Source organism: Aedes albopictus, chromosome 2 (genome assembly GCF_035046485.1).
Source record: "Aedes albopictus strain Foshan chromosome 2, AalbF5, whole genome shotgun sequence".
Lineage (NCBI taxonomy): Eukaryota > Metazoa > Arthropoda > Insecta > Diptera > Culicidae > Aedes > Aedes albopictus.
In genome coordinates, this window is record NC_085137.1 from 123,466,858 (window position 1) to 123,493,126 (window position 26,269).

Consider the following 26,269-nt stretch of genomic DNA (forward strand, 5'->3'; position numbering starts at 1 on the left):
GCTGTTCCTAAAAGAATCACCGGAATTCTTGGAGGAATTTCTACAGGAGTGGCTGGAAAAAATCGTGTGGGAATCCCTGGAGGAATACAGGAGGAATTCCTGGAGGAATTCCAGGAGGAATTCGTGGAGGAATTGCAAGAGGGTTTCCTGGAGGAATTCCAGGAGGAATTCCTGGAGCAATTCCAGGAGGAATTCCTGGAGCAATTCCAGGAGGAATTCCTAGAGAAATTTCTGGAGGAATCCCAGGAGGAATTCCAGGAGGAATCCCTGGAGGAATTCCAGGAGGAATCCCTGGAGGAATTCCAGGAGGAATTCGTGGAGGAATTGAAAGAGGGTTTCCTGGAGAAATAACAGGAAGAATTCCTGGAGGAATTCCAGGAGGAATTCCTGGAGGAATTCCAGGAGGAATTCCTGGAGGAATTCCAGGAGGAATTCCTGGAGGAATTCCAGGAGGAATTCCTGGAGGAATTCCAGGAGGAATTCCTGGAAGAATTCCAGGAGGAATTCCTGGAGGAATTCCAGGAGGAATTCCTGAAGGAATTCCAGGAGGAATTCCTGGAGGAATTCCAGGAGGAATTCCTGGAGGAATTCCAGGAGGAATTCCTGGAGGAATTCCAGGAGGAATTCCTGGAGGAATTCCAGGAGGAATTCCTGGAGGAATTCCAGGAGGAATTCCTGGAGGAATTCCAGGAGGAATTCCTGGAGGAATTCCAGGAGGAATTCCTGGAGGAATTCCAGGAGGAATTCCTGGAGGAATTCCAGGAGGAATTCCTGGAGGAATTCCAGGAGGAATTCCTGGAGGAATTCCAGGAGGAATTCCTGGAGGAATTCCAGGAGGAATTCCTGGAGGAATTCCAGGAGGAATTCCTGGAGGAATTCCAGGAGGAATTCCTGGAGGAATTCCAGGAGGAATTCCTGGAGGAATTCCAGGAGGAATTCCTGGAGGAATTCCAGGAGGAATTCCTGGAGGAATTCCAGGAGGAATTCCTGGAGGAATTCCAGGAGGAATTCCTGGAGGAATTCCAGGAGGAATTCCTGGAGGAATTCCAGGAGGAATTCCTGGAGGAATTCCAGGAGGAATTCCTGGAGGAATTCCAGGAGGAATTCCTGGAGGAATTCCAGGAGGAATTCCTGGAGGAATTCCAGGAGGAATTCCTGGAGGAATTCCAGGAGGAATTCCTGGAGGAATTCCTGGAGGAATTCCTGGAGGAATTCCTGGAGGAATTCCTGGAGGAATTCCTGGAGGAACTCCTGGAGGAATTCCTGGAGGAATTCCTGGAGGAATTCCTGGAGGAATTCCTGGAGGAATTCCTGGAAGAATTCCTGGAGGAACTCCTGGAGGAATTCCAGGAGGAATTCCTGGAGGAACTCCTGGAGGAATTCCTGGAGGAACTCCTGGAGGAATTCCAGGAGGAATTCCTGGAGGAATTCCAGGAGGAATTCCTGGAGGAATTCCAGGAGGAATTCCTGGAGGAATTCCAGGAGGAATTCCTGGAGGAATTCCTGGAGGAATTCCAGGAGGAATTCCTGGAGGAATTCCAGAAGGAATTCCTGGAGGAATTCCAGGAGGAATTCCTGGAGGAATTCCAGGAGGAATTCCTGGAGGAATTCCAGGAGGAATTCCTGGAGGAATTCCTGGAGGCATTCCAGGAGGAATTCCAGGAGGCATTCCAGGAGGAATTCCTGGAAGAATTCCTGGAGCAATTCCAGGAGGAATTCCTGGAGGAATTCCTGGAGGAATTCCTGGAGGAATTCCTGGAGGAATTCCTGGAGGAATTCCAGGAGGAATTCCTGGAGGAATTCCAGGAGGAATTCCTGGAGGAATTCCAGGAGGAATTCCTGGAGGAATTCCAGGAGGAATTCCTGGAGGAATTCCAGGAGGAATTCCTGGAGGAATTCCAGGAGGAATTCCTGGAGGAATTCCTGGAGGAATTCCTGGAGGAATTCCTGGAGGAATTCCTGGAGGAATTCCTGGAGGAATTCCTGGAGGAATTCCTGGAGGAATTCCTGGAGGAATTCCTGGAGGAATTCCTGGAGGAATTCCGTTGGAGGAATTCCTGAAGGAATTCCGTTGGAGGAATTTCTTGAAAAATACCTCGTGGAGGAATTTCCACGGGAATCTCTGGAGGCATTCCCAGAGGAATCCCTGGAGAAATTCCCGGAGAATTTCCCGGAGAAATTCCCGGAGAAATTCCCGGAGGAATCCCCGGAGGAATTCCTGGAGGAATTCCTGAAAAACCGTTGGAGAAATTTTTTGAGGAATACCTGGAGGCGTGGCTGGAGAAACTAAGGAAGAATTTCAGAAGTAAGCCCTGGAGTGATTCCAGAAGGAATCCCAGGAGGAATCTCTAGAGGAATTCCTGGTGGAAATCCTGGAAGAAATTTTTTAAAATCCTTGCTGCAGGAGTCCCTGAAGGAACTCCTGGAAGCATCCCTGGAGCTGTTTCTGAAAGAATCGAAGAAGGAATACCCTAGTCAATCCCTAGAAGAATTTATGCAATAACACTGCAGGAATTCCTAGAGGAGTTCCTGGAGAAATAACTAAAGAAACCCCTAAAAAAATTTAGGAAGCAAAAAATAATAATATCTAAGAAATAACAGGATAGATTAGTAAACGAACTCCTGAAAGAATTTCCGAAGGAATCCCTGATAAAACATTCTGAATGAAACCATGTGTACAGTAGTTTCTTAAAGAAGTGTTGAAGGAATTCCTTGATAGATCCTAAAGCATCCTTGGTAGAAAATTTTGAAGGAATGCCTGGATTAACTACAGAATAATCTTTGATATAATTTCTGAAAGAATACCTGGAAAAAATCCTGTAGAGATAATTTAAGTAATTCCAGATGGAAGAATTGGAGGATTCTCTAGCAAAATCTGTAGCAATCTTCGGGGGAATATCTATAGCATATCTGATGAAATTTCTTTAGAAACCACCGGAGAAATTCTTGAAGCAGTCTTCGAAAAACGCACTAAACAGGAACGCACTGAAGGAACCTCTAAAGGCATCCCCAGAGAAATTCCTGGATGAATGTCTGGTGAAATCCCCAGAGGAATTCTTTAAGCAATCTCTGGGGGAATCCAGGATGTAATCACTTAAGGAAGCCAAAGTTAAATTCCTTGAGAAATTCTTCGACGCAATCTTGCAGTCTACGGAAAGATGTCGGACGGAATCGTGGAAGAAATTTCTGAAGTATTTGTAACACCAAGCGCTGAAACAATCACTATTAAAACCCCGCAAGACACTATACCCAAGTAACATTTTAAGTTTTGTTCGGCTCTACAAGAGATCTTCATGACCAATTTTATAAAACTTGTAATAAAACTGAATCATACATCAAAACCTCTTGATAACCTCTTTTAGAGCATCTTCCGGCTAAGTGGACCACTCTCGGAGAGGTTTTGCAAACCGCATTAAGAGTAGCAATAAACCCGTTTTAAAACTTAGTTTGAACAATGTTCCATTCTCGTTTGTTGTTGTTTTTTTTTCAACAAAAACTATGACAGCTCAAGATGCAGAGAAACTTCTGCGATGGCACGTTAAGTTCAGGAGTAGAAAGCGATCATTTCAAAGTAATATTTCAGTAATTATTGTGCTGATAGGCTTAAGCGCCTTAGAATTTACCGTGAATATTGGGGTTGCAGAATCATAAAATTAATGCGCTTCGAAAATAGTCAATGTTATCATCTTCGAATGAAATAAATCAATTTGTGACTTTAGTAAAACTATCTCGAATCACAAGAAAACTCAGCAGAGAGAGTTTATTTATGTGAGCATGTTATGAAAATGGTGGCAAACTATCAATTCATTGCTAATTTAAGCAAAATTAACTATTTTCCATTCACGTTAGCTAATTCTTCAATATGGCGACGAAAATAATCAGCGAAAATAAAACGAAAGCAAGTTTACTTTTATGATGACCGCAATAAACCTAGCAGCGTCGTAGTTTCTGCTTTTCCACCAACAGATGTCATTACTAATCGAACGGATCGCCATCTGTTGAGAGTTTAACAGTTTTATTGTGGTAATAATGATTGCCAGAAGGTTTACATATCGGAAAGTTTTGTTTACTCTTAAAATCTGTCTTTATGAATATCTTCAAGTATACTACAAAACATTTTATCAATGGTTTTCATAAAAGCACTCATAAAACTGTGAGTTTTAATTATTGCTGTAATAAAACCTTAATAAAAATCAAACAAAGCCAAGTAGCAATGGAATTTTTACTTGGGATAGCCACTGTTTGGTCATTTCATGCATAATGTGAAAGATAATGTGTAACTTTTTCTTAATGGAAGATTAATAGTGTAAACATTTAAAATCAATCTGTGTTCTGAAAGTTGAGATAGGGAATCGCGCCACTTGGGCGGTGGCTTCTATATTCGTCTGTTTTCCACTATAACTCAGTCAAGTTTGAATCAATTTACACAACTTTTGGAATGTGGTGAGATAGGTATGGTATCTACCCGTGCACAACATTTCAAGTCAATTGGTCCAAAATTGACTGAGTTGTAGTGGAAAACAGACGAATATAGAAGCCACCGCCCAAGTGGCGCGATACCCTACATTACAAGAAAGAACAGCCCATTCTTAAAAGTAAGAAAAAAACTTCTATGGTAGAGTTAGCAGTTTGGTCCATGAACAACTAACACGAAGTGGTTCCGGGCCATTTCTTCGAATGCCGTTTGGCCGAAAAGGGAGTGATGGACTCTGATCATGCCACTGCATTGTTTTTTATATCAGTACAATTCGAAAGAACAGTCTATGATTCAAAGAAGAAAAAACATTTGACAAAAATATACACAGTTTCAATGCCTTTACCATAAATAGACGTTTCATATAGTTTAAATAGAAAGTATACTGCCCCCACTCGCATAACTGTCCCATATGAATAGGAATCCCAGCAAAGATGAGACTGTTATGCGAGTGGGGGCAGTATGGTCTACGATTAAAAAAAGGAAATATTTCTGATGATCATATTGACAGCTAGAATGTTACCCAGAGTTTGTCTGCTCCTCGAAATCCTTTTAATAATTTTTCGGCCAAATGGCATTCGGCCGAATGGCCTGACACCCAGAAATAGGACCCGAAATTTGACTAATTTATTGTGTAACAGTATGATTGACTCGAAAGTACAACCTTGCTTGATAAAAGGGATTTAATGTCATTCGGTTTAACGTTTGTTTTGATAAAGGTTCCGGGTCATTTGACCGAACGCCATTTGGACGAATGCCGTTTTGCCGAAAAATAGATGATGAACTTAAGTGACCATGCCACTGTTCCCCGCATCAGCATAACTAGAAAGAACAGCCTATGATTCTAAGAAGGAAAAAAATCTTTGATAAAATATTGATAGTTTCAACGTGAAGAAAGTCAAAACTAGAAATAATAGGCTATTATTAAAAGAAGGATATATTACTGAAGATCATATTAATAGTTAGAATGTCAAAAATTACCTCTGAATTATTTTGATTATAATTCGGTTAAACGGCATCCGGCCAAATGAACCTTTCGGCGAGATGGCATTCGGCCAAATGGCCGAACATCTTTGGTAAAGGTTGCTACCATCCTCAGAGGAACTAGGTAGAGAGGTGTTTATTTGTACACACCGTTACCGTTACCGGGGGGTCTCCAGTTAGCCTAGTGGTTAAGACTATGGATCGCCAATCTGAAGATGGGGAGTTCGATTCCCGTTCTGGTCGGGATTTTTTTTTCGACTTCCTGTGCATAGTGTTATCATTGTGCTTGCCTCACAATTCTTTAATACACCAACGAACCTAACCTTAAAATGAGTGAAAGATCTCAGGTCATTTTGACAGATGTAACATGAGCTTTAAAAAGACGGCAAGTAGTCTGTCTTTTTCGTGCATGTGTGCGGTCTGTCAAAATGACCTGTGAAGTGTCAAACATTTCCATGGCTACCCGAGCAGGAGAAAATAGCTGAAGAATAACTAGCTCAGGTATGGAAAATCGAATACCTGCAACCTGAATGAGGTATTAAGTAGCCCTGCATAAGAGGTAAAATACCTAAAATAATAACTGATGTGTATTCTGTGGATAACGCGCGAATAATGACATCAGGTATGGCAATACCTAAAAAATAATCGGTGATTTTTCCATACAAATAGCGATTTTTCCATAATTGAATAATAACTCAAGCAGACCTCAACACCAAACCAATAACTCGTTGAGGTATTGTGTCAATAACTACAAAATACCAAAATGAGTTAGTTTCAATATCAGGATAACCGACCAATACCTTGTCTTGGTATGATACCTGATTTCAGTATGCTTCAGTTATGTGTCAGTTATTCATTCCTGCTCGGCTATAGCTTTGTTGGTGTAATGAAGAATAAACAAATTCATGCAATGGCAGGCAAAGAAAGCTCTTCAATTAATAACTGTGGAAGTGCTCAAAGAACACTAAGTTGAAGCGAGGCAGGCAAAGTCCCAGTGGGGACGTCGAGCCATAAAGAAGAAGGACCGTTACCGAATCATAACCGTTTTCGTTCTAGAGAATCAAGGACTGATAAGCCGAATTCCCTAACCTAGTACATAGATTCAACTGTCAAACTCTCGCACATCTCGCACATCTGATCGTTTAGCCGGACACCAATTCTAGTTTAATTAAAACACCTCAGGTGGAAAATTCAGAAAAGTATGTTTTCCACAGAACTTATCTTTTTCTTAATCTTGAAATCTACTGCGCGAATTTTTGAAGACATTCCTGAGAAATGAAATTTTTCATAGGAAAAGTTCATCATGAATTTTGTTGTAAAATAGTCTTTCATGTACAAGTATTTATCTAATGTGTCTACTACACTTCATCATTCAACTCACTCAACATCTTCCCTCCCATCGAACCCCATTTGATTGATTCACTCATCTAGTCCCATTCATCTCGGACTTCCGCGCATCTGACAAATCGCTAATTAGCATCTCTGGCCCTGCTAACACATAAATCTAACCTCCACATTCCACGCTTGACTGCAACACGTTGAAACTCCACTTCTGAAGAACGAAAAAAAACGCTACACCCTTCCTGTCGATTTTCCTCATCGTGGTGGCATCGTGGAACACCACACACAGACAGTCTATCAGTCAAACAATCAGCGATCGGTTGAATTGCTGGTCGGTTGTTTGTCCCGGTGTACCGGCGATGCACCTGTAAAACCCGATTCGGTACTCCATACCACCTATCGGAAGATGTATGCTTTCATGCTGCGATAAGTGCCATGCCAGATTAGATAGAGTTGACTCCGATTGGACCCAGACTGAGGACCGGATTTTACTGCTTATCGTAATTAGAAAAATCGTTTAGGGCTCACTTAATGGGCGAATGGTATGCAATGGGAGCAGCACATAGCACTTGGACTGCACTCCAGAGACAGTGACAAACAGGTGGCAATTATGGTTGATTTATTATCCCGAGATGATGATTATTCCCCATTTGAATGGGGTGATCCGCTGTGTGTGCGACGCAGTGATGACCATCGATATTGCGGTGACTGCCCGAGCAGAAGAAAAAAGCTCAATAATAGCATATTTTGATATGGAGAACAAAATGTGATATTTGTTTGTTTGAGATAAGAGGTAAAAGTACTGAAAATAATATCTCAATTTTACTCCTGGAACATCATCATCATAGCACATTTAGCTCTTGGTAAGATCTAGCCAATAGCAGTGAGCTATTTCATTGATCTTCAAATATCATATTTTGCTATTGGTTAGATGGTTCAAGAACAAATTTTTGCTATTATTTCCAGTACTTTTACCTCTTATCTCAAACAAACCAATATCACTTTTTGATCGTCAGTACTTGAACTCTGTCCGGGTGGGAATGCAGTTTTCCCGGATCGGGTTCGTCGGTGGCAGTCAACAGAGATTATCGCGAGGGGTGAGGAAGCGGCAAAAAGAAAACAGTCACAGAGCGATCAGTGAACCTGTTCTTTGTGCATGATGGTTGAATTCCACCGACTTTGGACGGACGGACGGACGCCTTAATCGATCGGAGAAAGGTGTTGTTGGTTGATTGGGACGAGACACCCAGAACGAGTAACGGAACCGGTTTGGAGAGCTACCCGGGAAGTGAAACAATAAATTATCATCTTTCGGAATTGGGTCATATTCGTCAGGGGGGTATCAGCTTAGTTTTGTGAGCGTTTCTTTCATCACATGAAGTGCATCATAGTCGATACATTGTTAGTACGGATGAAATCAAAGCTATTCTTCTTCAAAGTCGCATAATGATTTGATATCTTTTGGCATCTTTATGGTAACTTTACTCCAGTGCTTACACGTTCCATCTTTGTCGGTCTTGGGCGAGGTTATTTCAGTTTTCCCGAACCTTTAGCCAATTCATTTATTGATACAAACAAGCTCTTCAGCTTTTTATCTGACACTGTGTCTGTAAACCCTAGCTCTACGCGGAACCGAAAATGTCAGCATCAGCATCCATACACTGTTTTTGCTCCAAAACAGCTCCGACAGCTGGGAGATTTAATGACTTCCAGTGAGTGTTTTTTCGTTAGTCATCTGTATAAGCATCCGACTGTGCAGTAGTGTGCACACGAAATGCTATTACAAAACACAGCCGGCGTGCCGAAGCGAGTTAGTCATAAACGCATTTTTTCCGCTAGGTTTATGCATTATGCAACGTGCTGCACATATCAACACCATCATCATCGACAGACAAGGGGGGTGAGTATGCTGTTGTTATTGGCTGGTGCACAGATTCGATTTCGGACCCACTCAAGCAGGATAAATGGATCACTGCGCACCGGAACCGGCTTGGGGGGTGTTGTTTGGGGGAGTGGCTGGATGATTCAAGCCGTTGTTGTTGATATGCGTAAGCACATCGTTTAGTCATGGGATGGTGGTTTCGATATCGAAAGCTGGGAAACATATGTAATGAATAGTAGATGTTTAGACAAACAGCCGTACGTCGTTGGAGAGATTTTGGAAGAGAAGAACGCAGCGAGGGTGGTCGGTCATGCTGCAGCATGGAACTCGGCAGAACGTGGAACGATATAAAAGAACGCGGAAGCTGCAGGCCCGCCTTTTCCGAGAGATAAAGCGGAGCCTGGAAGAAGTGGAGTGCGAACAAATGGAACTGCTGTGCTGTTCACACCAGAAGCTCAACGTCTTCCGTAAAGGCTAAGTTCCGCAAACCGAAATGTATAGGGATAAGGACGGGAGCATCTTGACGGACGAATGAATGTGAGGTGATCGAAAGGTGGAAGCAGTACTACGACCGTCGTACGACGAACACCTGAATAGTGCGGGAAGTACAGGTATGTAGGACCAAGGCAGCGGAAAAAATGACTACGTCAGAGCAACAGGGAACAACAACGAGCCAACTGCCACGTTGAGGGAAGTTAAGAATGCTATCCAGTAGCTCAGGAACAATAAGTTAGATGGTAAGGCTGGTGTATCGGAGCGGAACTCAGAAAAGTTGACCACCTGCCTGCACCGGATAATAGTCCGGATCAGAGAGACCGAACAGCTACCGAAGGAGTAAAAGGAAGGGATCATTGTATGCCCCATACACAGGAAGTTGGAGTATGAGAACTTCCGAGCGATCACAATTCTGAATGCGCCCACAAAAAGCTATCCCAGATCATCTTCCGCCCTCTTTCACCTAAAGTAAATGAGTTTGTGAGATGTTATCCAGGCTTCGTCGATAGCCGCTCGACAATGGACCAGATCTTCACCGTGCGGTAAATCCTTCAAAAATTTCGCGAATATCAGCTCCCAATGTTCCACCTGTTCATCGACTTCAAGGCAGCGTACGACAGTATTGATCACACAAAGCTATCTGTTCAATTTGTTCGAATCTCTCAGGAAACTTCGACATAGTTATGGACTGTGATGCTAATGCTCACCATATCATCTGTGGCAGCTCAGACATTAACTTGAGAGGCTCCAGTTTGATGGAGTACTTAAGTAGTACAGATCTTGCATTACTTAACATAGGCAACCGCCCAACCTTCATGGTATCTGCTAGAGAGGAAGTGTTAGATATAACGCTTTGCTCTAGTAGAATAAGTCACGAGCTGGGCATGAGTCAGATAAAGAATCTCTATCAGACCATCGCTACACCTTTCTTGAACATTTAAATGTTACTTCGCAAACTTTGCGTTTCAGGAACCCCCAGTCAACCATCTGGGATCTCTTTACCGATTTGGTTGCGGCCAAATTTCATGGATACTCACCATCCATTGACACTCCAAGTGATTTAGATGATGCCGTTGATACTACAACGACCTTCATCATGGAAGCTTTTGAAGAAGCATGCCTTCTACGGTCTGTGAAGATCACAAGAGGAACCCCTTGGTGGAACTCTGATCTGGCGGAACTCAGGAAACAATGTAGAAAGAGTTGGAACAGACGATGTTCGGCTTGTTCGGAGGCTTTCAGGTCGGCTCGCAAGGCCTATAGGAAAGCTTTCCGGTCTGCTGAACGATCCGGCTGGAAAAACTTTTGTACAAATGTTTCCAGCTTGAGTGAAGTCAGTCGGTTAAACAAAATCCTTGCGAAATCTAAGGATTTCCGGGTGAACGAACTTCGTTTGCCAAATGGCGATCTGACTTCCTCTGATGAGGAAGTTCTGGAATGCTTATTCAGCACACACTTTCCTGGATGTGTGGATATTACATCTTCGGATGAACCTGATGTCTTTTCTTGTAGTTACGGTTCCCTGGCTTTGGCTCGGAGTATTGTAACTATAGAATCGATTGAGTGGGCACTTAATAGCTTTGCTCCTTTCAAATCTCCTGGGGCAGATGGGATTTATCTTATTTTGCTTCAGAAGGGATTTGATCATTTCAAACATGTTTTGAAAAAAAAAATACTTGTTTGCAGTTTTGCTACAGCAGCGGTTTTCAGATGGTGCACCGCGAAGCTTTGCTAAGTGCACCGCGTGCCCTCCAAATATGTTGCCTTCACAGTAATTATTATTGTCTGTTTTGTTTTGTTAAGTCACACATAATAAAGGAAGCCTGGTTTAACCATCATAAAACCAAAATAAAACGATATAGGTTCAATCGTAGTTCTAAGTATCTCCCAAAAGCTTTTTTAACTAGAAATTGTTACTTGTTCACTGGACCATCAATGAAAAATACTAAACACTTTTTTAATGAATTTTGAAAACTTAAAATAAATTCAGAACATGGAGGTCTTACACAGGGATCTCCAGTTAGCCTTGTGGTTAAGGCTACGGATCGCCAATCAGGAGACGGTGGGTTTGATTGTCGTTCCGGTCGGGAAAACTTTCTCGACTCCCTGGGCATAGTGTATCATTGTATTTGCCACACAATTTACAAATTCATGCAATGGCAGGCAAAGAAAGCCCTTTAATTAATAACCGTGAAAGTGCTCAAAGAACACTAAGTTGAAGCGAGACAGGCCAAGTCCTAGTGGGGACGTCGAGCCATAAAGCAGAAGAAGTAGAAGGTCTTACACTGGAACTGTTGGAAAGTTTCTGATAGAAAAAGTCACAGTTGTAGAGATCTTTGGCAATCCAAAAAACAAAAAAAAACGAGTGAAACCTACAATGGGTCTCATCGGGAATCAATCATGGTATTTAAGGTTGAAGGAAGGAATCTAACTTCAAAAACGCTGGTAATCTATGTATCAATGCGCAAGAAGTTTACCAAGTTAATCTCAGAAAATATGCTCATTTTTTTTAAAGGAAATTTCATCCGTAATTGTTCTCTATTTATTCGAAGAAGCTACCATGTAAATTTTATCAAATATTTTTATAAGTTTGTCATGAATACCGAAGAAGATCTTCCAAAAATCTTACCAGTTCTTATAAATATATCATGAAATTATGAATAATAGTCTTTGGAGTAAGTAACAAATCTTTTATGTATAGAAGCAGTACTCCACCACCGAGGCCTTCACCAGGAGTCCTCCAAAATATGTTCATTGTTTAGGAAAGAATTTCCCATGGAGCTGCTGAGAATCTCGCTAAGGATGCTTAACCGTTATGTGGCCGGCAAACTTTTTGCTTTTTTCTACACCGTGTATTTTAAATGGGTGCTGGGTACCCGGGTACCCTGCCGGCCACATAAGGGTTAAAGACCTTGACTGAAATTTTGAAGAAAAACCCCTAGCAAATAAGTAATGGTCCACAAGCAATGCAGAAATACAATCAAGTCATAGTCATGATCAGTTAAAGAAAATCTTTTCAACGACACGACTTGTTTGTGTACCACGAACTGGCATCGAAAAATACACTAGAGTTTTGTGACAAACAAATCAAATCTTTTAAAACTTTGAAAGAGTGCACCACGCGACGATTTATTTCTTTAAAGTGCACCGCGAAGCAAAAGATCTGAAAACCCCTGTGCTACAGGGTATATTCCCAAATCCCTAATTCCGAAAGTGGGTCGTGCGTCGTATTAAGAAGCAAAGAGTTTCAGATCTATCAGTTTGACCTCTTTTCTTCTGAAATGCTTAGAACGCATTGTGGATCATCATATCAGTGATGTTCATCTGGCCAACGTGCCTCTTCATGTGAACCAACATGCCTACCAATCTGGTAAGTCCACTGTGACTCTTTTACACAAGGTTGTTTACGATATCGAGAAAGCATTCGCTCAAAAGCAATCTTGTTTGGGTGTATTCTTAGATAACGAGAGTGCCTTTGACAATGTGCCTTTCGATGCCATATTGGAGGCCGCACGGAGTCATGGTATATCTCCAATGATTTCCAATTGCATTCATCAATTGCTCAAAAACCGATATCTCTTCTCGACATTGCGTCTAGTAGGGATTAGGAAATTGAGTGTTTGTGGATGCCCCCAAGAGGGAGTCTTGTCGCCGCTTTCGTGGAATCTCGTAGCAGATACGCTATTGAGGCAACCTAGCATTGTTAGTTGGTATGTGTATCATCACCCTTTTCGACCTGATGCAAAGCGCCCTTCAGGTAGTTGAGGGTTGGTGTCGCCAACATGGCCTTTCGAAACCGTAATGGCGTTCGACCTTTACGTCTCTTTGATTCTGAAATCGATGTGACTGAACAGGTAAAGTACGTTGGAGTCATTCTTGATTCCAAGCTTTCCTGGACACCTCACATTGAGTCCAGAATCAAGAAAGCTTGTATGGCCTTCGGGCAATGCCGGCGAACCTTTGGTACAACTTGGGGTCTAAAACCCAAGTATATCAAATGGATTTACAAAACTGTTGTTCGGCCAATATTGGCCTATGGATGTCTTGTGCGGTAGCAAAAGGGCGAAATGAGAACGATCCAATCAAAGTTAGGCCATCTTCAAAGGATGTGTTTAATGACGATGTCTGGAGCGTTCTCTTCAACTCCCATGGCAGCGCTAGAAGTTCTCTTTGATGTTGCTCCACTACACATTCATCTCAAATAAGAAGCACTTTCTTGCACTTACCGTCTACGGGTACTCGGTCTACTAGAGGAAACTCCTGTGAACCGCACAACAACACACACCTCGTTGTTTCCACTTTTGGTGAATTGAGACAAAGTTGTCCTTGCTCCAAGTGATCTTACAATTGCTTGTAATTTTCCATATAGGACATTTTCCACGCACTCTTAAAAAATTAGGAATTTACACGGGACGTGAACCATCAACGTACGTAAACATTTCGTGACTGAATGGCAAAATTGACTCAATTTTACATCCATTATGTAAGTTCAAGTTGGTTGCACAAGATGTCAACAAACCTATCTGACCAGATAGGTGGAAACAGTTTTATATTTATCGTTTGTCTCACAACTCGGTGATACAGCCGAGAGGTATAGTACGTGCCTCTCAATCAGCGGACCACAGTTCGAATCCAGTTCATTATTTTACTTACATATGTTTTATCTCTCGCTTCAGCTCTAGAGATTTCTAGCTCGACTTTATTTGTGATAGTAGACGTAAATTTGTGTCAAACGGGCCGCTCCTTTTATGTGCATCCAAGTGAACTTAAATTTACATGATTTTTTCTAAGAGTGCGAAATTCCCTTTCCGGGAAGAGTGGACATCTGGTTATCGGGAGAGAAGTATTTCAGACGGCATCGTATGTTACACTGATGGCTCTCTTTTTGAAGGTCGAGCAGGTGCTGGTGTCCACTCTCGTGAGGTAAGGCTGCATCGGTTTTACTTACTTGGTAGACACTGTACCGTTTTTCAGGCTGAAATCTTTGCTCTTATGTGCGGGGTGCAATCATCACTTCAGCAACACATAATGGGCAAAGTCATATACTTCTGTTCAGATAGCTAGACTGCTATTAAAGCACTTGCTTCGGCCAATTATATGTCAAAGTTAGTTATCTTTTTTTTTTAATTTTTATTTTTGTGTATTTTAACTTAAAGTTAGTTATCGTTTGTTGAACTCAAATCGAGAAGTTGAATTCAGCAAATGCTATTCACCTTGTGTCGCTGGAAATGAAATGGCTGATGAGTTAGCTCGCATTGGAGCATCACGATATGACTTCATTGACCCTGAGTCAGCTATTCTGGTATCCAAGTGTTGGGCATTATACTGAGCCATCTCCACGGGTGGCAAAGTATCTAACAAAAAGACACGGACACGTTCAATGCTTTCAGTGAGCTATTCGCTCTTTGAAGGAAGCACGACATTTGACAACGGACACGATGCGACTAAGTGCTTGGTTACACTTGTCTAAGTGTCAAATTTGTCTAAGTAGAACTGCAGCATGCTGGTCAAATCATTAACTGATGTCCACTGCCGACTCAGCTATCACATGGCGAATGTTTAGCAAGCCGATTCATTTGTATGTGATAGCTGTGAATCTGATTATGGAACTTCGTATGATTTGATATGTAATTGTTCAGTTTTGTGCAACAGCGTTTCCAAGTACTCGGTAAACACTGCTCTGTTGTTCTTGGCCCGCTGTGGTGAAGAGCTATAGGCTCGCTTTACACTTTACGTGTTTTTGGAGTGCCCTTTTCAGGACGCTGAACGTATCTTCGTCAAGTCAGAAGTTCAAAGAGCTATGTATTAGTTTCCAGCAATTAACGAAATTTAACGAATTACACTCAAATATAAATCACTTTACTAGAGTTGCTCTAACTTCATGAAAAGTTTTCCATTCGAGCCCAAATTTGTATCATTTTTAGCTAACTAGCTAACTTTCAGGAAAATGTGAGAATATTAACGCCGCCTGCTGCCAGAATCTTGAACCAATCATCTTATTAACTTAGACTACCTGATTGAAAAAATGGGCTAGTGCGCATAGATGCTCGCACGTGGTTTCAGCTGAGACCTGTCTGAGCAGTCAGAAATGATCGTACTTGAGGATATTTTTCATAATTGCAAAAAATGTTGTATGCAACGCGTTGCAAAACTCGATTTTTTCGGCACTTGTCGTATTTATCCAACTCGGCAAGCCTCGTTGAATAAATGTACGACTCGTGCTGAAAAAATCATCATTTTGCAACTTGTTACATAAATAACTATTGTCACCCTATAATCTCTGAATTTTTTGGAATGTAGTTTTTTTTTTCGTTTTTGAGTTATGGTCAATTTTGTTGAAAAATGTCCAAATATGCCATATAAGCCTTTTCTTTCAAAAATCATAACTCAAGTACGAAGCATCGTAGAAACAAAGTTTTTTTTAATGAAAATGAAAGCAAATTTTCTCTGGAATCTAAAAAAAAACATATGAAGTGGAAAAAGTTTCCCACAAAATTTTCCACCGTTGAGAAAGTTCATAAAGAAAACCCGGAAAAACTACAAAAATTTACAAAAAAAAAAAGATTTTTCAGAAGGTGATACATTGACTCGGAAAGGAAACAAAATTATAGCTTGTTGAATGCTTTATAGAAAATCAAAAACTCTAACATGTTTGCAAATGTGTAACTAGAGCCGCCTTGTAGCGAAATTTAGAAACAAGTGTTCCATTAACTGTAAGTTCTTGACAACATTGCAGCAACTTTCTAAGTGACCAGAGTTCTGAAATATATGAAATTTAAAATTTGCTTGACCTTTAGCGCCGCCTAGTGGTGGAATCACCTGTTGGTTCCTGACCAACCTAACATTTTTTCCGAAAATACCACCACTGTAAGTGTTCAGGAGCCTGAGATAAATAGAAAGACAATTTCGTAATATGGGTAAGCCACACTAGAGTGACCGTACTCATTTCACAATAATGAAAAAAAAAAAACAGAACTTGGCAGAAACATTTTTGCCTTCGTAAATAGACCCATTGTGCGCTGAAAAGCCTGAATCTGGCAGTGTGCGGCTTGCAAGTGGAAAATTCCGTAACCCGGTTCAATTTCTCGGGTTTGTCTCTGCTTGAATAGAAGTGTTTGTGTTTAGTGGTATGTAACCTTTGGAACCCTGTAGCGCTTCTTAATACAATGATTTATCACATTTTTGTATAGTTTAAATACATAAACTGGTAGGGAAGGCATATCCCAAGTTTTGTAGCTTTTCTTGTTTTGCGTGCATCCTTAAAAATCATAGAAAAATGTTTGGTAAAAATACACCATAAGAAATCTCCGAAGGAAATTTTGAAAATCTTTAAAAATTTAGAAAATAATCCCGGCAGGAAACCTGGACTGTTGAGGGCGTTCCTTTAATAATCGTGAAGGAATTTTCAATAGAATCTCGGACAGAATCCTTGAAATAATAATATGGGAATTACTGGAAAAGTCCTGGAGCAATATTCAAAGAAATTACATTAGCAACTTGTGAAGGAATAACTGCAGGAATCCCTGTGTAGAGATTCTGGGAGAAATCAATAAAAGATTATCAAGAAAAATCCCGAAAGAAATCCAGACAGGTATTCATGAAGATTGGCCGAAGAATAACTTTAAGAAATTCTGATAGTAATCAATGCAGGAAACTCCGAAAGAATTAATTGAAGTAAACCTGGAGAAACTCTTAAAGGAATCCCGCAAAAAGTGAAATCCTCGAAAATATTGTGAAATTTATACTGCTTCGCAGTGGCTGACGTACACAAATTCGTTTGAGTTCATGGTAGGATCATCTGTTGCACAACAAGTCAACGAAATAAGTTTGATCATGTTAAATATAGCTGGGAAATTATAATCCAGTGGATTTTTAAATGATTACAAAAGCGAAAACACCAAAGGGAAACCTTATGTCTTGGCCAGAACCCTGGGAGAGCTCCATAAAGAAATTCCGTCAGGAAAGAATGAACGAGTCGCGGATAGCGAGAGAAATCTCCAAAGGAATATTGGGAGTAATTCTTGATGAATCCCTGGAGTGATTCTGGGAGAAGTGCCTAGATGAATCTAAGAATTTATGGAGGGATCTTTGTGGAAGTCACGAGAAGAATTCCAGATGAAATCTCAGAAATAAACTCTGGAAGAATCGATGAAGGAATATGTGGAGGAATCCCTGACGGAATCTTGGAACTTGGAAGGTATCTCAAACAAATAGGCAGCATCCATTTATTACGCAACGCTAAAATCGAGATTTTTAGACCCCCCCCCCCTCCCCCCTTCGTAACGCTTTTTTGTATGAAAACCCATTTTTTTTTGTATGGACCGTAACGCTTGGCCATACTCTCACCCTCCCCCTAGAGCGTTACGTAATTTGTGGACGGCGCCATACTTGTGGAAATGCCAGGAGAATCTCGGAAGAAATTCCTAAAAGGGTTCCAGAAGAAAGCAGTGAAGGTATCTCGTGAGGAATCCTTGGAGAAATTCCGAAAGGAATCAATGAATAACTTCGAGGAGGAGTTTTACACATCAATCCAAATTTTTATTTCCTAAACTATATTGACTGTCTAAGCTAGTGACACTATGAAGAGCCTAACGTTTAGTAGATAAAAAATAGAAAAATATAAAACTCGCAGCTCAAACTGGTGTTTGCCGTACTATTTTCGAACTTGACGAGTTCAGTGGCCGTTCCAGTGTTGGGTGTTTTATTTATGACTCATCGTTTTCCAAATTTGCCACAGTTATTAAGTTATTTTAATGCCATCTGGTTTGATTCCAAATTCGCACACACATTGGAACAGTTACTAATGGATGGGAAACGAAACATCATGGCGCGATAAGATCGCACTTTAGTCGCCATTTTTTATATAGTTTTGCAATCATAGCTGAGCTTTCCTTCCGCTTGGCAGTTCCACTGCCTTAAATAAATCAATCTCTTAGCTGGGCAGAAGATTCCAATCTGCTGGACCATGACCCTGACGCAATGCCACAAGGTGTCAGATAACTTAGCGATCCGATTGGTTGCGGTAATTTTCCGATCCGAACGGCGATAATCGTATTTTGCCATTTGAAAGGGACTAACGTTCATCGGTCCTCGGTTGAAGGGGGTTTGTTGCCTGCATCGGTGTTGAAGTCTCCGCGAGGGGAATAGATGCTATTGTCGGAAAATTGCCGGTCTTCCTCTGCGATGCGATGCAATGGGGGAAACCAGTAGGTAAGTCGAAAGGTGTTAAAAGGCTTTTCAACAAGTGGCCATAATTGCAGCCAGTGCCAATGCAGTGCTGGCGCGGTTGATGGCCGCCACCTCGCCTCGGCGCGTCAGACGGCCAAGGGATGCGGCTGCGCAAGACAAAATTGGCGAGAAATTCGCATTATGCTGCCGAGATTGGTTTCTTCGCGGAAAGTTCAAGTGCAAGGCAGGCGGCGATCACGATTTGTTCGCCAGGAAATTACCGCTGAAAGCAATTTTCAACACTTTGCTTTAATATTATAAAACTTATTACGAACTGAGAAAAGCATTATAGTGCATCTGAAAAGTATATATAAGGAGTAGATAATTTGATACTGCTAATTTGGTAAAATGTATTTCAGCCTAAGACGAACAAAGCTTTGATAAACCCTTATGAATATATCTGTTTCACCCGTATCTGTAGACATCCTCTTTTTACAGCTGCAAAAGCAATTTCCAGAGGAAGTTTCAAATCAGAACCCAACAAATTGCAGTCATACGATACATACCCTCTCCAGATCAAATCTAAGATACGGAAGAACTTATCGTCGTCCATTCCTCACCTCGAGAAATCCATCCAACCGATGTTCCTGTCATGAGTAATGACTCTCCACCCGTGTGTGAGGTCCAAGCTGTGTGATTGATCGGTTGACTCCTTAATCACCGCGCAAGATCTCCACGAGTCATGAAACACATCCACATTGAAGATGCTCTCCAAGTCGAAGCTGTAGGAACATATGGAATTTAATTTAGCATCGAACGCGGCTATTCATTGTTGCTGCTGCTGGAACTTGAGCGTAGGGAGTGACCATAATTTGTTCTTGCAACAAGTTGGCATACAGCTCAACCCTCGTCGTCAGAGGACGTCAGTTGATGAGGGTACATTCAAATCGTTTGCTTGCAGTAAGTGTGAAATTGTTGCTTGGTAATTGAATCGTTAATTAGTTAACGACTTGGGTGTACCTATGCGTTTGAAGAGGCAGATTGAAGCCGTTGTGGAAGACGCTTTCAAGTGGATGCTGCTACTCATCTGAGGATTGGAAATTAACAATCTCATTCATACAGAGTTTCAAAAAGATTTTCGTACAGACTTGAGAGCAATATGAAAAACCATAAATTTTAAGCAGATAAACGGTTGAAATTCAGAAAGTGTCCTCAACGGGCTCAGTATCAAAGTAAAACAAGATCGTTTGTGCTGGAATATATAGATAAGTACAGAAATAGGGATACAGATAAGCGAGAATTGGAATCGCAATACCGACAACCTGTATATTGGTACTGGACAAAGAAGAAAATTGTCAGCCAAAGAGAGGCGCAAAACAAGCAACAAAGAAGGCGTAGCGCTTACTCTTTATTCCAACTGGTAACAGATAATGACATTATCTCTACAGTTTTTGTTGAAGACAAAACGGAAGCTGAATTTGTTGCGTACTTTTCAACTCGTGAATAATTGATTATTACTAACCCAAAATCAAAACGGTTTGATGGTAGATCTCTAACAGCGTTATAGTGCTTACCGATTGGAAGTTATCGGTCGAAAATAGCAATGTAAGGCTTAAAAAATCTCTGAACTCGTGATGAACGATCTTTTCTGTTCGAGTTGAGACAAACTAATGTTGCATTGGGTGGATTGTCACTTATATCCCTTTGCTTCTAACCTATTCACTTCGTATATCTATCAGACTACTATCGATTTTTGATCTTCATTTTATACTTTTTTCAGGGCACCAGAATGTTTTTTTTAGGTGTTACAATAGAAATATTATTCACCAAATTTCACCGCTTAATTTATTTGTGGGAAATATTTACATAAGGGGGCATCCATTTAGTACGTCACGCTAAAAATGGGAATTTTCAGCCCCCCCCCCCTTCCCCCCTTCGTACGGGTTTTTACTATACTTAACACATTGATTGTCACACTTTTCAGAACCCCCCCTCCCCCCTCTAAGCGTAACGTACTTTATGGATGCCCCCTAAATGAGAACTGCTACTACATTCCGACCCAGGTTCCGATCTAAAAAAAAAACGGGACTTCAAAGGATTCCGTCCGAGATTTCTTAAGAAATTGTTCCAGATTCCTTCCGGAATTCTATCCAAGAATCCTGGAAGGATCTGTTGGAAGATCCCTAGAAGAAACTCCAGTGAAAATTCCTAACAAAGCCGATAAAGGAATTATTTAAGAAATTGCTGAAGGAATTTTCGTGATTGCTACACAATGTACACATGCAAAATGGATGTTGACAGAGGAAGCTCTCAGTTAAAATGTGGTAGCGCGCATAGAACAAAAAAGCTGAAAAACAGGACTATTTTCAGGTGCGAGCAGCCTTAGCAAACTTTTACCAACTTTAAACTTAAAATAATACAAAAAAATCAAAATAATAACATTATAATCTCAAAGCATTACTTCACTTTTCAGCAGTCACGCTTTTGTATTTTGAGCGCATTGGAAAAAAAACCTCGCCTTTCTTCGCAAATCGGCATGGTGTTGGTAGCGGTTGCCAAATTCTGGAAAGTTAAAGACTCTTCTCTACTCGTGCATTGTTTCTTCTGATGCTTACTCGCTGCTTACTGCTGAACTCGTTTGGAAAATACGAACTCTTTTCAGGACTAATCCAGAATTTTCTCCATGATTTTCTTAAAAATTATCTCCAGCAGAACAAAATGGAAACCCGTCCGAATTTTTTTTCGAAAATGCCTACATTACGCTTTTTATGACTACTGGAGTTTTGACAGTAATTTATCATCCAATTTGCCTAAGCTTACTAACAATCTTAAAATAGCCTGGACCTCTATTCCTCTAAGAATAAACCTTCAGTTGTATTGTTCCAAGTACATCCTTGACGGGTTTTTTTTTAACCCTCGAGTGATCGCGCTGTTGTATTTTGTACAACACGTTGCTAAAATCTCGCTTTTTGTACTCAGCATTAGTTAATTATAAGTTAAAGACTCTTCTCTACTCGTGCATTGTTTCTTCTGATGCTTACTCGCTGCTTACTGCTGAACTCGTTTGGAAAATACGAACTCTTTTCAGGACTAATCCAGAATTTTCTCCATGATTTTCTTAAAAATTATCTCCAGCAGAACAAAATGGAAACCCGTCCGAATTTTTTTTCGAAAATGCCTACATTACGCTTTTTATGACTACTGGAGTTTTGACAGTAATTTATCATCCAATTTGCCTAAGCTTACTAACAATCTTAAAATAGCCTGGACCTCTATTCCTCTAAGAATAAACCTTCAGTTGTATTGTTCCAAGTACATCCTTGACGGATTTTTTTTAACCCTCGAGTGATCGCGCTGTTGTATTTTGTACAACACGTTGCTAAAATCTCGCTTTTTGTACTCAGCATTAGCGTGGTGCTGGCGGTGGTGGCCGACTGCGCAAATCACGGAAGGCTAATAACAGTTTTATATACTCCTATACCGTAAAACTCAATCTTATAGAACACTCAATTGACGTATTCCCAGAATGATCCTTGGAAGAATTTTTGAAGGTATTCTCGTAAAAGCCTTGAAAGTATAACTGGAGCAAACCCTCGAGGTGTCCTTGTAAGCATTGCTGAAGCGAATCCCTGGAGAATTATTTGTGGAGTATTTTTGGAGAACTCTCAAATGATAGAATTCTTGAAAAAATCCTGCAAATTCCTGGACAAATATAAGGAATGTATGTGAAAAAACCCAGATTAATCCACCTAGTGGTGATAGTGCCTTTCTCGTCGAATATGTAGGTACTCAAGATTTTTCCGTCGCCAACTGAATAAATCTCATTTTCTTCTTTTGTCACAGTGTTCTTTGACTCGTCAATTGGGGGGGGGGGGGGGGGGGGTGGTTATGTTCACTTTCTTATTTGGCCACTTCCGGCGGGACACCTGGAACCGTTTCCGGAACACTACCGGTTCAGATATAGTGAGACTGTTTTCCTACTTCCCGTTCATCAGATAATCTAAAATGCCGTGGTTTGATGGGTCGCATGCATGGGTTTGTTGCATTTTCATATCTGGCCCCTTCCTGGGGTACCGGTCCGGAACACTTAAATGGCCATAACTCCGGAACGGCTGGACCGATCTGAACCATTTTCAATAGGAAACAATGGGATAATGTACCTCGTCGAATGAACCATCGGTCGTTGAAACCGGTTGATATTTACCATCTAAAAATGAGGTGACCTTTTTATACACATACACACACATACATACACACACACATACATACACACAGACATCATCTCAACTCGTCGAGCTGAGTCGATTGGTATATAACACCTGACCCCTCCGGGGGCTCTATCAACTTTTCGTTTTTGGAGTGAACATATAGCCTTTCGGTACACCTTGGTGTACGAGAAAGGCAAAAAGCTTTTAGTAGGAAGGAACATTGTTAAAACTTCGACAGTGGGGCAAAAGCTCGCAATAGCTGTAGGGCAAAAGTTCACACTATATTTCTGAATCTAGAGCATCAATATAGTTACAAAAAAAGCACTGACGATTTCGTATAGAAACTAATATCTATATATATAAAAATGCAGTGGCATACGTGGGACCGCGCATAACTTGCGAACGGAAGGTCCAATTTGGGTCGTCTTTGTTTTGTTCTATTAATTTTCACCCAAGGAAGGTTTATGAGGCAAACAACATCGAACAATTGAGAGTTATTGAAAATCAATTTTTCATACATTTTGAACGGGGACTTGGGCTTGGCTAAGTACTTGAAACGTCAAAAAATCGCAGTAGGCAAGACAAAGTTTGCCTGGGTCAGCTAGTTACGTATAATATGTGTAGTATGCATCTTTAAATCGTTCTGAAAGAGGATTTGAACTTATTTTTGAAAGAAAATCGATTATAAGGCAATCAGTGTGTTCGCCTTTTAAAAATGAAAAATGGCTGAAAAAACATTTTGGAACATTTTTTCGCCATATTCGTGTCAACCTTTGAAAGTTTTTGGGAATATTATGTTGTTCTACTTTTTTTTTGGGGTCTTTCATAGTTTAGTTTGTAAATTCATACTTATAATTCATCACCGTACTGATGAAGGTTAGATTAAAATTACGGTCCCGTTCAAAAGTTTTGCAGCATATTTGTTTTTTTTTCAAATATTTTGTGTAACACTTACAGCTGTAATTACTTCACAATGTATTTTGACAACTTCAGTAACGCTGGAAAAGAATGCTCTCTGTTATAAGTTTTGGAAGTGTTCATAAAATACACTGTATACTAAAGCTGAGTACCAGGCTGTGTTCCAATTGGCATGTAATGCCATGAATTGAAAGAAACACATTTCGTGTATAGAGTGCCCCACTATGGGGCAAAAGTTCGCATTTGAGTACTTGTATTAAAATTTTTATTACTAGAACTACAACAGGAACGTGAAAAAGTCTAGTAATACGTTTCGAAGGTAACATGATAGGGATTCGTTTAACGAGAAACAACGATATTATTTTCTTTTTGTTTAATAGTTGTTTGATATATACTGTTAGGTGTGAACTTTTGCCCCGCATTACTCTATGTTACATACGGTGTTTGGTAGAGTTAGGCTAGATCTATATTTGATTCAACCGTTGAAACAAGCACGATGGGTAGTGAGTAGAGTGAGACGTCTGTATATATGTGGCCTTAGTTCAGTCAAGATTTTGTTCTCTTACTAATATTTATCGCTTGCATTGACATTGTTCACTTTTGTAGTTCCTGTTCCACCCAATTCTGGTTCTGCATCACTATCGGTAGCCTCCAATGTGGTCTGAGCCTATTTTCTTGCTAATCGTTCCTCAGGTTATTGAAAAAAAAAAACGCGGTTTGATGTGTCGCATGCATAGGTTTGGTTCGCTTTTGTATTCGGCCACATTCGGCAGGATACCCGAGAAACCCAATCCTGAACACTACTGGTAGTTTTGAATGCGGTCTGAGCCAATTTTCTTGCTAACCGTTTTTCGGGTTATCTAAAAAGTCACGATTTGATATGTATAGCACGTATGGGTTAGGATCACTTTTTCATTTGGCCACTTCCGGCCACTTCATTTGACCGATTCCGGGACAATACCGATTATCCCTTATATGGTTTGAAACTAGTTTCTTGATAACTGTCCATCAGGTTTCCTAAAAAGCCATGAGTTGATGCGTCTAACGGATGGGTTTGGTTCATTTTTGTATTTGACCACTTCCGGCGTAGCAACTGAAACGGTTCTGGAACACTACCGATATTGTCTAATGTGGTCTGAGCCTATTTTCTTGTTAACCGTTCATCAAGTTATCTGAAAAGCCGCTATCTGATGTATCGCATGCATGGGTTTGGTTCCGTTTGGCATTTGGCCACTTCCGGCGGGACACCCTAGATCGGTTCCGGATCACTATCGGTAGTCTTTAAAAAGATCTTAGATGTGGTCTGAGCTTATTTTCTTGCTAATCGTTCATCAAGTAATTCAAATAGCCGCTATTTAATGTGCCGCAGGCATGGGGTTGGTTCTCTTCCACATTTGACTACATCCGGCGGAGCACCCGGAACCGGTTCTGGAACACTATCGGTTGATCCAAATAAGGTCTGAAACTATTTTCTTGCTAAAGGTTTATCAGGTTGCCGCGATTTGATGCGTCGCATGTGAGGGTTTGTTTAACTTTTGTACTAAGCTACTTCCGACACGACATCTGGAACGGGTTCTATAACACTACCGGTTCAAATATGGTCTGAGAATGTTTTCCTACCTACTGTTCATCAGGTTATCGAAAAAGCCACTGTTTGATGTGTCTCATGCATGGGTTTGGTTCACTTTCATATTTGGCCACTTCCGGCGGAACACCCGGAACTGGTTCCGGAACACTACCGGTTCAGATATGATCCGAGACTATTTTCCTGCTTCCCGTTCACCAGATTATTTAAAATACCGTGGTTTGATGTGTCGCATGCATGGGTTTGTAGCGTTTTTATATCTGGCCCCTTCCTAGGGTGCCGATCCGGAACACCTAAATGGCCATAACTCCGGAATGGCTGGACCGATCTGAACCATTTTTAATAGGAAACAATAGGACTATATACCGCGTCGAATGAACCATCGGTCGTTGAAATCGGTTGATATTTACTATCTAAAAATGAGGTGACCTTTTTGTACACATACACACACACACACACGCACATACGCACACACATACATACACACACACACACATACACACACACAGACATCATCTCAACTCGTCGAGCTGAGTCGATTGGTATATAAGACTTGACCCCTCCGAGGGCTCTATAAAATTTTCGTTTTTGGAGTGAACATATAGCCTTTCGGTACACCTTGGTGTACGAGAAAGGCAAAAATGTGTGAAGGAATTTAAAAAGCAATTCAATAGTGTTGCATTTTTAGAAAAAAAAAATCCGATATGAAACCCTGGGAGAATTCCGGAAGAGTCTTCTCTGGGTGATATCCTAAAAAAAACCTGGAGAAATGTCTGAACGCGCTTCTAGCATGTAGGTACTGATGTTTAAAGACAATAACACCGTATTCGACCAGAGGCCGCACAGATTGAACATTACTAACATTAGACAACGGACAATACATATGACACACAGTGGCCCAGTGGAGAATTTTCCGTTAGACGAGAAGTTTTCCCTGACTGGAGCGGGAATCGAACCAACATTCCGAGGCTTACGAGACACCTAAACGACTGACGCCGCTAACCGCTCGGCTACGCGCTAATATTGATTGAAAAAGCTTTGTTCCGGGTTCATGCGATCAAATTTAAATTTTTCTCATACTACGTTGACCCACTCTGCTATTTAAATTCATATAGCTTGACAATTGGGACGCATGTATTTCCAGCCAAGGACCAGAGATTCCAGCAAATTAAAACTCGTGTAAATGCTTTTAGAAATGTGTTAACAACACTCAT

At 40.9% G+C, this 26,269-nt stretch overlaps 1 protein-coding gene across 1 annotated transcript in view; it reads right to left on the reverse strand.

Annotated features, from left to right (window-relative positions):
* Window positions 1–26,269, reverse strand: part of LOC115255253 (mucin-2) — a 240,229-nt gene that overhangs the window by 147,529 nt on the left and 66,431 nt on the right. The gene's annotated exons all lie outside the window — the stretch shown is intronic.